Consider the following 12,862-nt stretch of genomic DNA (forward strand, 5'->3'; position numbering starts at 1 on the left):
AAACTCAAACATTATAACAGTATGTGTGTTTTTGTTGTTTTCCTTGTTTACAAAAAGACACATTTTATGAAAGAAAACAGGTGAGAAGATGAGTCGGGGGAGCAAAATACGGCAGATAGAGAGAGACACAGAATGAAGTCAGCCTACTTGATGAGAAAGTGAAGTCACCCTCCTGACATAGAAGATAGGCTAGGAGGTAGAGTAGATGCACGCCTGTGCAAATGTGTGTGTTTCTGGTGTGCATGCACCTACTTGATACAACGTGAGGAAATGGTGAAGTCATCCAACATCTCCAGTCAAGCATGAGCACTGCATGCCTGCAGATGCAGTGCACCAACTGAGCCCCCACCTCAGCCCCCCTCCTCCTCTGCAACACAATGGTGTGTGATCAGACAGTTCAGCCCAGTTTCTCTCCCGCATCACTATGCTGGTTGTACTCTTTCACCACCTTCTGCATTTTCACAGTTACTGTAAATGAGTGTTTTTGCTACATGCTTGCAGATATTTGCCACATTTGTCATTTAGTGTTTGACATCATTGATGTTTATCTATCTGTATTTCATTTTGAGTGTACTTTTCAACTGTGTTTTCCAACTTCCTCACTACGGTTATTTCTCTGATGCAATGCATCCATAATTTACACTTAATTTCTACATTCTCCATCTGTGGAGAGTGTTGTAAAAATACACAAACTAGAGATTTGCTGTGGTTTGGATGGACTCTACTCAATTTGCTGTTGATAAATGTTGATTGGTTTGTCAGGTTTCCTCTGTGCTGCATGGCAAAGCCAATAATCTATTTATAACAGAGCCAGTGCGCTGAAAGTGGCTAAATTCACTTTGTTCTTCTTCATGGAAACTGAAGAGAGCTGTTTGGCCCCAACCTGCAGACCACGACTTCTATTTGAGGTCAGATTACATTTCCACCACAAATGAACAGCTCCAGGACAACAGTGGCTTTGCTGGAGACACGTTTCTAGCGATGTGTCTCTGTGTGATTGGTTGCCTAGTCCTTCTCCTGCCACCTGCCATTTCTATAGGAGCGGAAGCTTGGTGCTTTTCTGCGGTCTTTCTGGCCTCAGCTGCAGCAGGCCTATTGTTGCACCTTTGCATTCATGCTTTTTTCCTTTATTTCTTTTTCCTGGCCCTGAGATGGTTGCTTCGCCGCCGACATTTTAGAGTCCAGTTAACCGCTGTTGAGCCAAACGATAGTGCTGCTGCTGCTGCTGCTGCTGCTGCAGCTTTCGAATCTTGTGCGGTGCATTGTGATTAGTTTTTTGGCAGAAATTGCTGGCAGTGCTCTGGGGAGCGCTGGGATTAGATGTGGTGAGAGTAAAACACACAGCACATGACTAAACAACGTCTTAACAGCAGAGGCAAAAACAAACTTTTGCATGATAGAAGTTGTGTTTGAGTCGTCTTGGCAAATTATGTCATAGGTCACACGCGATTAGGTTTCTTAGGTTACTTATGCTATTAATTACTCCATTTATGTATTTGGCTTATTTTCCATCAGACATTGTGGCCATCGATATTTTCACCTGCTTGACAACTACACTTGATACTGGCAAAAGGCCAGCATTAGCCGGCTAACTCAAACCCTGCCTGAGTATGATTGCTGTGTTCACATTTGCCCAAATAAATCTTTCCAAACCCACTGGAGTCTGATTCAGCCAGACTAAGCAAGTGAGGTTTGGAAAAAGCCCCCACTCTACTTCCATCTTCTTCCTTTCAGCTTACCAGGACTGGGGTGGAATTGTTCATCCAGCATGCTCCATCCATTGTTGTGTGCAGATAGGTTTGGCCAAGATAGGCTGTAACATTACCATGCATTTAGTGCATGAACACATACACGCTTTCTCTTTTGTGCTCACATCACTGAGAATAACCAGCTTTGAGCAGCTTTTCTGAGCAGCCGACTTAATCTGAAACAACACTCCATACATCCTCGGCTTTTAATTAACCTGAGCTGACTGTCTAAGTATGAATATTATGCGAGAAAAAGCTCTGAAACAGCCAGAGGCTTGAACCGCCTCCTCCTGCTGTCTAGGAAAAAGCCTGAATGGTCATTTCGCTGTAGATAATACAATATGTTGCTGTGCTCCTCGGTTTCCTTGCTGCAGGCGCTTTCCATCACAGCTGGCTGCTCAGATGCTTCCCTTCCTGCTTGTTTGAATTGTTGCCTGGACGATTCTGACCCCGCAGCCATCCTGTCCTCCTCCTCTCGTCATCCTCTGGCTGGTCAGTCTGGACAGAGGGGAATGGGGACTGTCTCATTATGGTCTCAGCCTCCTCCCAGATGTCTTCCAAACTGGAGCGAGTTTGGCTGGTCTGGACTGGAGCTGGAAGCGGTCAGCTGTCACCTCTCCGGCCGCATCTGGCTGCCTGCTCGAACATCCTCCCGTCCTCTTTATACTCCTCTATCTCCTTTCAGCTCGAGTCTTTTCCTTTTTAAATGTCCCTTTTCTTTGTTTGCTTAAGTCACTGAGCTTTAGTCAAGTCCACCGAGCAATATTATTCTCTGATACAACAATGCCGTTCTTCACATTCACATTGCATCACACAGTCATACGGGGAGCTGCCCAGTACGATCACTGTCTGTTACTGGTCGCCACTGGGAGCTGCCCAGTACAGAGCAGTTGGCGTGTCACTGCCTCACTACCCTCCCGGTTCCTGTCCGGTTCACTCACCTCTCTCTGATTCTGTTTTCTGTGCCCGAGCGTCTGTTCCATCTTTCATCCGTCTTCCTCCTTTGTTGTTTTTCACCCTTCCCTCTTTCTCTCCCTGCATCTGTCTGTCCTGTTTTTTCCCTTTATTCTGTCTCGTTTTCTCTCTCCCTCGCCCGCCGTTCCTCATGGCCTCTATCTCCCTCGCTCTCTGTCAGTCTCTATAACCTTCTCATCTCTCCCCTACCCTTTTGTGTCTCCAAAACCTTCCTTTTTAATTGGCTTTGTTTTTCTTTTGGCCTGTCTGGCTCTTTCTGCCTCTGTCTGGGTTTTATTTCCTCCTTTCGGACCCTCTTTTAGTAAGTCAGATACCTCCTGTTAAACCATGTTATGCCTCTGTAGCCGTGTGCTGGCCATCTAACAGGACACTACAAAGGTTAGATGCTCCCCGTGTCCTTGATCCTGGATCTCATCATTAAAGCATTAAAAGCCGGGATGGTTAGATTTACGGTGGTTTTGACAAGGATGTAGTTAGTGCAGTTCTATAATTAAAAAGGTTTCTTCAAAGTGAGTCCCCACGCCGACTGGATGATTGAAGCGCAGTTTCCCTAGTCAAGACTATGAGTCAAATCATGTTGAGCATGTAAGTCTGCAATGTCACAAACTAGAAAGTTAGAAAGTAAATGTATTTAAGGGTTTAAAAAACAGAACTATGATTGAGTCCTTTGTGCTTCATCTGTTTTAGAAAATGGTGTATTGATCGCTCGTTGAGGACTAAGCCAAACTCTCAATCTGCTTGCGAAGAATCCAGTTGCGGAGTATTGCTCAAGTTTACCAATCAGCTTCATCGGTGAGAACGCGTTGAATGCCGAGCTGGAGTCGACAAACAACACTCTGATGTAGCTGGTCTTATTCTCCAGGTGCATGAAGACGGGGTGAAGGGCGAATATGAATGAATATGGCATCCTCTGTGGATCTGTGGGTTCTGAAAGCACACTGCTGAAGGTCCAGGCTGGCAGGGATGTTGTCTTTGATGTCCCGGAGAACCAGTTTCTCAGAACACTTCATCAGGGTTGGGGGTGAGAGCCACAGGGCGGTAGTCGTCAAAACTCAGATAAAACTGGGTTTTTTTCCAAGAAAATCAAACCCTTTCTGTAAATGTGATTTAAAAATGTAATACTCGAGCCCCACCTAGGCTCATTTTTTGTTGAACCATTCAATGAGAAAAAAGGTCTAATTAAATGTAAATGTCACATTTTAACTAATAGTCTACTTATCGACATTAAAACTGAAATGGCTCTATATTTAGTGATAAACCGCAGGTAAATCAGAGGCAACTGGACTTGCTTGAGTTTTCAGATAATATACTGGAAGGAGGAATGAGTAGGACTTTGCTTGAAAAGATGCACCAAAAGATAATCCCTCTCAGTAATCACTAACCCACTAGAAGTGTGTATCTGTATCTGCTGCTAATATTTTCTTATTTTTCTATGTTGGGACATACACTGCAATCAGCCACAACATTAAAACCACCTACTTAATATTGTGCTGGTTCCCCTTGTGTCGCCAAACCAGCTGATTCATCCATGCACTGACAAAAGACCTCTGGTTGTGTCCTACGGTTGGCCGATGTCTGCAGAATTGGTATATAATGATGTCTACAATGAAACATCTTGATTGACGACGACATCGTTGTTTATGACTTTGAGGCCGCATGTCCCCTCAGTGTTGTCGTAAGGCAGCAGTTGCATATTATCTCACCACTGTTTAGCTCACCGCCCCTGTTTCACACATTAATCTCCAACTGTCTCAACTATCACTATTTCCCATTACTTACATCCTTTTGCCAGGTTTAAAACTATCCACGTCTCCCCACCACTTGTCCATAACTTAAATTTGTTCAGCCTCATATGCATAGGACAACGTTGGCCAACTAGCCAAGGAAGCTAAGCTAAGAAAACCGTGTATAAAATGGCATGACTGAGAGAAACAGCGGCCCCCAGGAAACATGATGTCAACGTGATATTGCACTGAGCAGCAACATACTTCTTTTCATTTCCTCTTCCCACATATCACAAACAACAACTCTTGCACTACGCCAACTCTGAGGGAATGCGCCAATTAATTGTGCTCTCTGGTGGGGAGCCTTCTAAAACACAATGTTACGATGGTCAGGGAATAGTAGTCTATGGCTGTCAGCCATCGGCGATGGATGAAGGCATCGTCCATAGGCCAAACCGTATGATGTCTTGTGTTGTCTGGCGCTGGGTTTGTACTGGATGCCTTGGAATCTGTGGGTTAGGGGTCGGGGCCTTCATGGAACATCCTACAGATGCTTGATCATATTGGGATCTAGGGAAGTTGCGGGCTGGGTCAACACCTCAGGCTTTTTTGGATCATTCCAGAGTTTTTTGGGTGTTGCAGGGTCCATTTGCCTATTAGGGGAGCGATGTGCCAGGACGTTGTATTCGTGGTCCACTTCAATGTTGGGTGGACGGTGCATGTGAAGTGGTGATTGTCAGTAACCAAATAATCCCATGGGAACATTGCATTGTAATGATCAATGTTGATCACTCAACACCACCTCCAGCCGTGGTGAGCTGTGTTTTGGCAACAGGGATCAGTATGAAGTAGTTCAAAACAACACCGCCCAACGTGGGGCTCGAACCCACGACCCTGAGATTAAGAGTCTCATGCTCTACCGACTGAGCTAGCCGGGCTGTGGGCAAGTGCTAAAATAGCTCGAATCAGACATTATGGAGTTACTCTGCTGGGAAACTATGTTTTATTAGGGGTAAATATGGTACATTATAGGTACTGACATACTGACAGCATATTAATCAGAAAATAACAGTGTTATTTCCCCACCCCTAAAGCCTTACCGGCATCTCTCTTAGGGGTAAATTTTGATTTAAATTTTATTTCCTTCAATAAGATGTCTTATCATAAGGAGGGGTGTAGATTGATTTGTCTTGTGCCCGTGCACCATAGACTGCATCCTTGTGCTGCAGCGTATCGCTCCTCTAACCACCCCTTGAGCATAGACTTTGATTGTCTTGATGATCTTTAATGACCTGCTTGGATCATTGTGACTGGTTGTGAATGATTCTCCCCTGTTTTCTGCTATTATATATTATAATTCACAAAGTATATGAGCGAAGTGTGTATATGAGCGAATCCAGTATAAAAGTCCCAAGTCCTAGTCCAGAAAATGTCTCATATCAGATGACTCATTGGACTTCATGATTTCACTTTTACCCTCTGTGGTTGAAACATGTCATCGATGGTTTGCCTCTTTTGTGTTTTTTCCTACGACCATGCCTGCAGCCATTATTAATTTGCCCTTAAGCAAAGCAACAAAACCCTGCCACCACTTCAGTGGAGCTAATTTGTCTCAGGCAGCAGTAATGGATGTGTGTAACTGTGTGAAAACCAAGCAGACTGGTGAAAGAGAGCATACGTGCTGAGTCGATTATTGGCTGAATGAAAGTCGGACCAAGCAGACAGATCTGATCTGCTCTTAGCAGACTGCTCTTCATTAATTGAGGCGGTGGCTCATGTTGGTGAATAGTAAACAAAACCACACTGCTGTTTTCCTTTAGCTGCGCCTCAGCTGTTGATGTATTCTGGGAATGTAACGCTGGTTTCTCCTGAGAATGGAAGACAGCTTCAGCTGTCATCAGAGCTTGTGAGGTGTGGTAACAAAGATGGCATCAAAGCCTTTCTCTCCTTGACTTTCTCTTTCTCGCTCCTGTTGTTTTTCACTCTCCGTCACTTATTCTCACCATGCCTCCAAGTTAGCATCCATCCCCTTTTGTCACACTTTCATCATCTGTTATCCTCTCTCTGTTTCTGCCTCTGACACTCACACTTTTCTCTTCCTCTCTTATTCATTCTCCGACTCGTTCCCTCAGGCCCAAGACCATGTTGGTAGCTATGTGCATGAAGACAAAAGCGTGTGCTGCATTCCCAACTGCAGCCAACAGCCACCTCGCACCAACAAAGCTTATCTGCTTCTTTGGCCGTCCTTGGAGAGTAAGTGAATTGACGGTTATATTTTGCCTGGGAGAATTTTTTTTCTCTCTCTCTCTCCTGTATGGAGGGCGGTTGAGCCGCAGATCATCCTCGGTGATTTGCTGCCCGTGAAGAATGAAGATGTGCGAGGTCGGCGCGTTCAAGGACAACTCCGGACTCAAACTGCTGGTAGGGGAGAGGACCGTAAGCACAGTTGTAAGAAACAGAAATTAAACGAATAAAACAGCTCTTGTACCAACAATTTCAAAAAAAGATGATAAAAAGATATTGTAAAATGGCAAAGAATTAGAATGATTAAAGGAATTATACATTTCAAAATAAACCAATCTTAAAGGAAAATCTTGAGCATTTTGAGAAGTTGCACATGTGGATTCTTGAGGCCAAATGCACATTCAGTTTGGTTTGTAAATCTCACTTTTTCTCCAAATAATCACGTACGTAGAGGCTGGATGAAGAGGTACATCATGCTCCTCTACGGGCCTGAATGGTGGTTTCAGGAAGAGTGAGTGTGTGCGAGAGAGTGTATTGAGCGGGACCAGCAGTACATCACAGCCTGGCTAATGGAACACTGCGCTCCTGAAGGGTCCTCAGCTCTGTCTCGTCCATCACGGCTCTCTCATGGCTCCGTGGAGGATTCTGGGTAGAGCGTGACACCTGAGAACACCTGCAGGACTCAAGTCCATCATGTGCGAAGTTCTCTGCTTCTTGGTTATCAACCATGTTAAAGTCTTAAGTATATCGCTATTATATTAGATATTCATGGCTAAATGACTGAAAATCAAGTTGGAATTGGAGCTGATACACTTAAAATGTTTTCCTAATTATGATCTACTGGGAAACAAATGTTTGATTCATATGCCAATATGGTTATGTGTGTATTTAACCCAAACCACTATCATTACCTAATCATAGCCACATGCCTTACTACAGGAGTCCTCAATGTTTTTTGATGCCAAGGACCCCTTAGCTGATAGAGACAGGGCAGGGACCCCCTATTACATATACAGTAAAATATTCTTTTAATTATATTAAATACTGAATTGGGCATATAAAGAGGTGAAGGCCTGCCTTTAGTGTCATGTATGAACAGGAGCAGTTGTAGCTTGGCTAATGTTAAGAGTCTCTTCAAATTCTTTGCTGGTGTCTGAGGTGGAGGGTTGGTCAGAAGCTCTTGCTAGATAAGTTACAATCCACCGGGGCTCACAAGAATGGCTGTACATAATGATCATAATAAAACAGAGGACTGACCAAAAGTTTCAGTTATGCGCAGTTAGCTGACCAGTAATTTTGATAATCTTTGAGCTTGTGTGGTCAACACTGTACCGATAAGTTTGGTATCAACATTTTGCAACTCATCACAGATGTTGATTAACAATGTCTTCTCCTCATTATGTTGATTGCAAGTGTAATTCAGGGCAGTAAAATGCAAATTACTAGTATGTTAACATGATTTTTTAGGGTGACAGCATTGCTGTGTGGCTGGGATTTGGTCAGATGTAATCGACAGGGCTGGTCACATAAGAAAACAACCCTGCAATTGTGAACACGTCTCTCAACTTCGGTGCATGAAAAGTCTCGTCATCACCTTTATTTAAATTACCCCCACCCCAAAACAGAATTCCAGACATCTCCAGTGATGGTATGTAACCAAGTACATTTACTCATACTTTATCTAAGCACAGTTTTGAAGTACTTTATACTTAAGTACATTTATTGCCAGAAATTACTTTAGATTCTTAAGACTTCACTCAGGAATTTTCATGCTGGACCCTCCACTTTTACCGAAGTAATATTTTAACACGACAACATTTACTTTTACCCAAGTTTGACTTTGAGGTTCTTTTAACAACGCTTGAAATCTCTCGTGTTCAATAAGCAACAGTGTGAGCTCATGGAGCACATTGCTCATAGTAAGAAACTCATTTAGGAAATGGGTTTTTCTGTCGGCAGTGTTGTTAAAGTAATTGCATCCAAAGCTTCTTAATTCACTTCAAACAAATCCCTCTGAGCCAAGGTGATGTACAACATGCTATCGATCCCACTGGGTCACCTCTGTGCTGTTGACCAGCACCATTGAACACTGGAGTGTTTGCATGTCTCCCCGGCTTTAGATTGCCGTCACCACGTGACGAGGCCATCTGCATGCAGATCAGTGGATGCCTCTAAGCCTCCATTGATTACCAATGGAGCGCTGCACTGTAACAGCTAACAGGATCTGATCACTGGCGTCTGATGGTGTTTGTTCTCGGGATTGTCTCTGTTTGCCATAATTGCCAATTATGCAGACAAAAATGACAGCAATACATGGCGCTTGGTACTGATTTCAGCATCAGTGCTGCAAGTGTATTTAGATAATGTGTTCACCCTGCAGTTCAGGGTATTGATGTGTGGTGATTTGTTGTTCCTCGTGCATGTAGACAATCTTTTATTTACCCAATAAAGACTCACAGTTGCAGTCCTCCCTATTGATTTATCACACATCTGTGCTGAGCTTTTCCTGAACATCAATGTAACATTAACCAGTGTGACTGTACTGTACTGTAGCTGTTACTTTTATCATTAATAAGTTGATTGTATGCTTTCCCTCAGCAGAGCCCAATTGATACTTGATGTTATATATAAATATCAACATGATGAGAGTAAGAAAAAAAAAAGAATAACATTAACACACAGGATATACATTTTGATGCTGAAAAATAAACTTGTCTTTGCTCTCTGGTAGACCTGAAATTATTATTCAATTTAGTTTATAATTCATCACGTGCGCACATGCACGCACGCACGCACACGCACACGCACACACACACACAAACACACACACACTGTATGTACTGAGAGAGAGAGAGAGCATTTTCAATCATTTGTCAGATAGCTGCAGCAGAGCGCTGACAGTAGATGGAGGATAACATGCAGTAAAGCTATTTGGCTGGATGTGAACTGGGAACAGCTACCTCAGCGCACAGCAACCTCAATTGGCCCAAATTGTGATAGTACAATGTCAGTTTAAGTTATTATTTTAAAGCAAATATGGCAAAAAAATATACTCGTTAGTGCTCCTCAATTGTGAATATTTGCCAATTGTGTATGTTATTTATAATAGCAAGCTGAATGTCTTTGGGTTTTGGACTCTTGGTTGGTCAAAATGAGCTGTTTCCACATGTCAGTGTGGGATTTAGGAAGTCTTGATTGGCATTTTTCTCTATTTTTTGTTGGTTGCTTTCTCAGCAGGATAACACAAAAACTACTGAACAGATTAGCACAAAACTTAGATTGATGGTTGGGTCTCAGCCCAGAATAGAACACATTATCTTTTGACAAAGATCCAGATAAAGACACGGATACAGGAATTTTTTCAGGCTTTTTTTCTTTTCTTTTTTTGGCGTCAATGCTTCTGGCATTCCTGTACTTCCATTTCTTGTTAGTTATCAGCCAACATATATACACCGATTATACCTGTACTTGTAATGTAATCTGTGAAGTAAAATGTAGGCCAATAATATGCTGGAGTGAAAAAAAGAAAGTGAAAAAATGCACATCGCAGTTCATCCAGAGCCTATGCCAACATTTGACCAATTGTCCAAAGGAATTCAATATAAAAGCATACGAAAAAGAGAAGAGCAGCAAATCTTCATATATTTGATGCTCGAACCACTTTATTTTGGCAGTTGTGCTTAATAAGCTCAACAAATGACTTGAACACTTAATCATCAAAATTGTAATTTTGTCGATCATTCCATGAACAATTTATCCATCTGATCAGTCACCCACTCATCTAAATAATTAGGAAAATGCTCGTCATCTTTCATAACAGGGACTACTAACTCCAGACAGCTAAAATGATGAAAATCATAATTTTCAAAACTCCACTGAAGGTGGGGTAAAATAGCAACAGAAGTTCAGTAAATGTCCAGAGAAAAGGTTTGACACCTTCATACCACCGCCACACCAGAACATTTATCACCTCTGCTGTGATGGCTCTCAAAGCTGTCAGCTAATCCTAACGGGTCAAATTTGGGCACACGGTGCAGCTTAACCAGGCAGAACAGGTGGTTTTCCAAAGCGACTGGCTCACACCTTTTCCTCTGAGCCGCGAGCGACAGGTGAAAGATCCTGCTCAAAGTCAACAGATTGCAGCAGGTGTGCGGCCGCGGATGGATGAATGTTTATGGGCTTGTAGCTGATTAGCCGGGGAGAGGAGCTGACAGAGGGCATGTAGGGGGTGGGGGGGGGGGGGGTGTATCAGAGAAAATCATGCTTATGTCCTTCAGTCTGTGTACGTGTGTGTGTGTGTGTGTGTGTGTTGCAGAGGGACAGGGGAACAGAGAGAACAGGTGAGGAAAAAAGGAGTCGTGGTGCGTTACTGTGAAAATGTGTCTGTGTGAGTCTGCAAGTAAGCAAATTAAATATGTTTTTAAACCATATAAAATTATTGTTTAATGAGGGAATTTATGTTGATGCGTGTTTTTACAATATTTTCCCTCCGCTTAGAAAATTAAATAAATAAATTGAACGGAAATAATCAAACCTGTCTGAGTATCCAGTTGGTTCATACTGCATGTGCGACCTTTAAAGGACATATATTGTACAATTTTTTACATTCACAATTTCTCACATTTTAACATACTGTTAAAATGCTGCAGCCCTGTATTGCCCCTCTGTCTGTAACGTTCTGTTTTAGCGCCTGTCTCTTTAAGGCCCTCCCCTCCCAAATATCCAGTCTGCTCTGATTGGTCAGCTCAGACACGCCTGAGCTACCACTACTCACCATGTCTGCAGTCAGCTCTGTTGTGTTGTCAGCTTCCGGTAAGCTTCGCTCCTACCGCGAATGTAGTCATAAATGTGTAACATGGTGACGTAGCGTGAAATTAAAGGCGAGACTACTGACGAGGTTTTTTAGATACTTCAGGAGCAGTGTTTTCTGTGGGAGAGAGGAGCTCCCAGTGGCATGGACTTTGACCTTTTCAACTTTCAAGACCTTTAACATGCACGGGAACCTATAGAACACACTGAAGGAAAGGGGGAAAAAAGCTAAAAAAGGATCTCTTAATACTATAAGTAGGCGAAGGACTTTCAGCAGCCACAAAAATCCCTTCACTGACTTAAGTGATGTTTTAGTTCTCCCTGTCTTCCCCTGGCTGTCACAGCTGCTATCTCTCACTTCACCTCGCCCTCTCCTGCCCGCTCTGTCACACTTTCCCAGCCTCTCTTCCAGAACCTGTGTACCTCTATGTTTTATTCTTTACACTGGATTGCGATGAGATTCTCATTCATGTCACAGCCACGGCGACCTTGGATTAATGGCTGCACAATACAGTTAATCGCCTATAAATTACCGGTAAGGCCATAACGCGAGAGTGAATGATGAATAGGATGCTTTTCTCTCCTTTAAGTGGTGCTTTCTCACGCTTTGACACAGTTATACACGATCACATCGAGGAGCTGCGCAGTGCAAATTCAGCTGGATTAAAAAGCTCCATGCCTTGCAGAGTGCAACCTCCAAAGTGTGACTTTTCCTACAGTCAGTTAAATTACACAGATTAGAATTGGGCAATTGCGCAAACATATCAGCTCTAAGGGCAAATGTAGTCATTTTATTTTGGTTATTTAATAGCGTACCTCTGAAGAACAAGTTACAGTCTCTCTCCTTCATTTAGCTAACCCAGTAGCACAGTAGTTAGCACTGCCACAGAGAGGTAAGGTAAAAGAGCCAGAATATGTTCGCTTCTAACTTGTTGAATTAAGGATTTATTTTGACCAAATCAGAGTTGGTGATAGTTGAAACGGGCTGTTTCTGCTGAGTTTCATTTAGTTTCTGTCGATTTTGAATGAAGAGTTTTACGATGAGCTAACAAGCCAGTTAAGCTAACGTTATTCTAAGTTTGCTGAAAGAGAGAAACTTGAATTTTTCTTTCTTTGTTCTCTTCTTTTTCTCTTTAACAAGGAAAATCGATGGAAGAATAATCTTGTTCTTGACATCTATAAGTGTATTTTATTTATTAGACAAAAAAAGCTAAAAGAGCTTGTGGAAGCTACCAAACTCACTGCTTGCATACTTTTCCGAGCTGACACTATTAAACCAAAAAAGTCTTGTCATGAGTCGGTTTGCTAGAGACAAAATAAACCAGATTAATGTCAGGGACTGCTCTCCTCTCCTCAGTACCG

At 42.8% G+C, this 12,862-nt stretch overlaps 1 protein-coding gene and 1 non-coding gene across 3 annotated transcripts in view; one reads left to right on the forward strand and one right to left on the reverse strand.

The window, feature by feature from the left end:
- Positions 1-12,862, forward strand: part of nav3 (neuron navigator 3) — a 443,539-nt gene that overhangs the window by 51,655 nt on the left and 379,022 nt on the right. The window lies entirely within an intron of this gene.
- Positions 5,313-5,385, reverse strand: trnak-cuu (transfer RNA lysine (anticodon CUU)). Its single transcript has one exon. It is a non-coding gene; the product is annotated as a tRNA-Lys (tRNA).

Source organism: Sparus aurata, chromosome 14 (genome assembly GCF_900880675.1).
Source record: "Sparus aurata chromosome 14, fSpaAur1.1, whole genome shotgun sequence".
Taxonomy (NCBI): domain Eukaryota; kingdom Metazoa; phylum Chordata; class Actinopteri; order Spariformes; family Sparidae; genus Sparus; species Sparus aurata.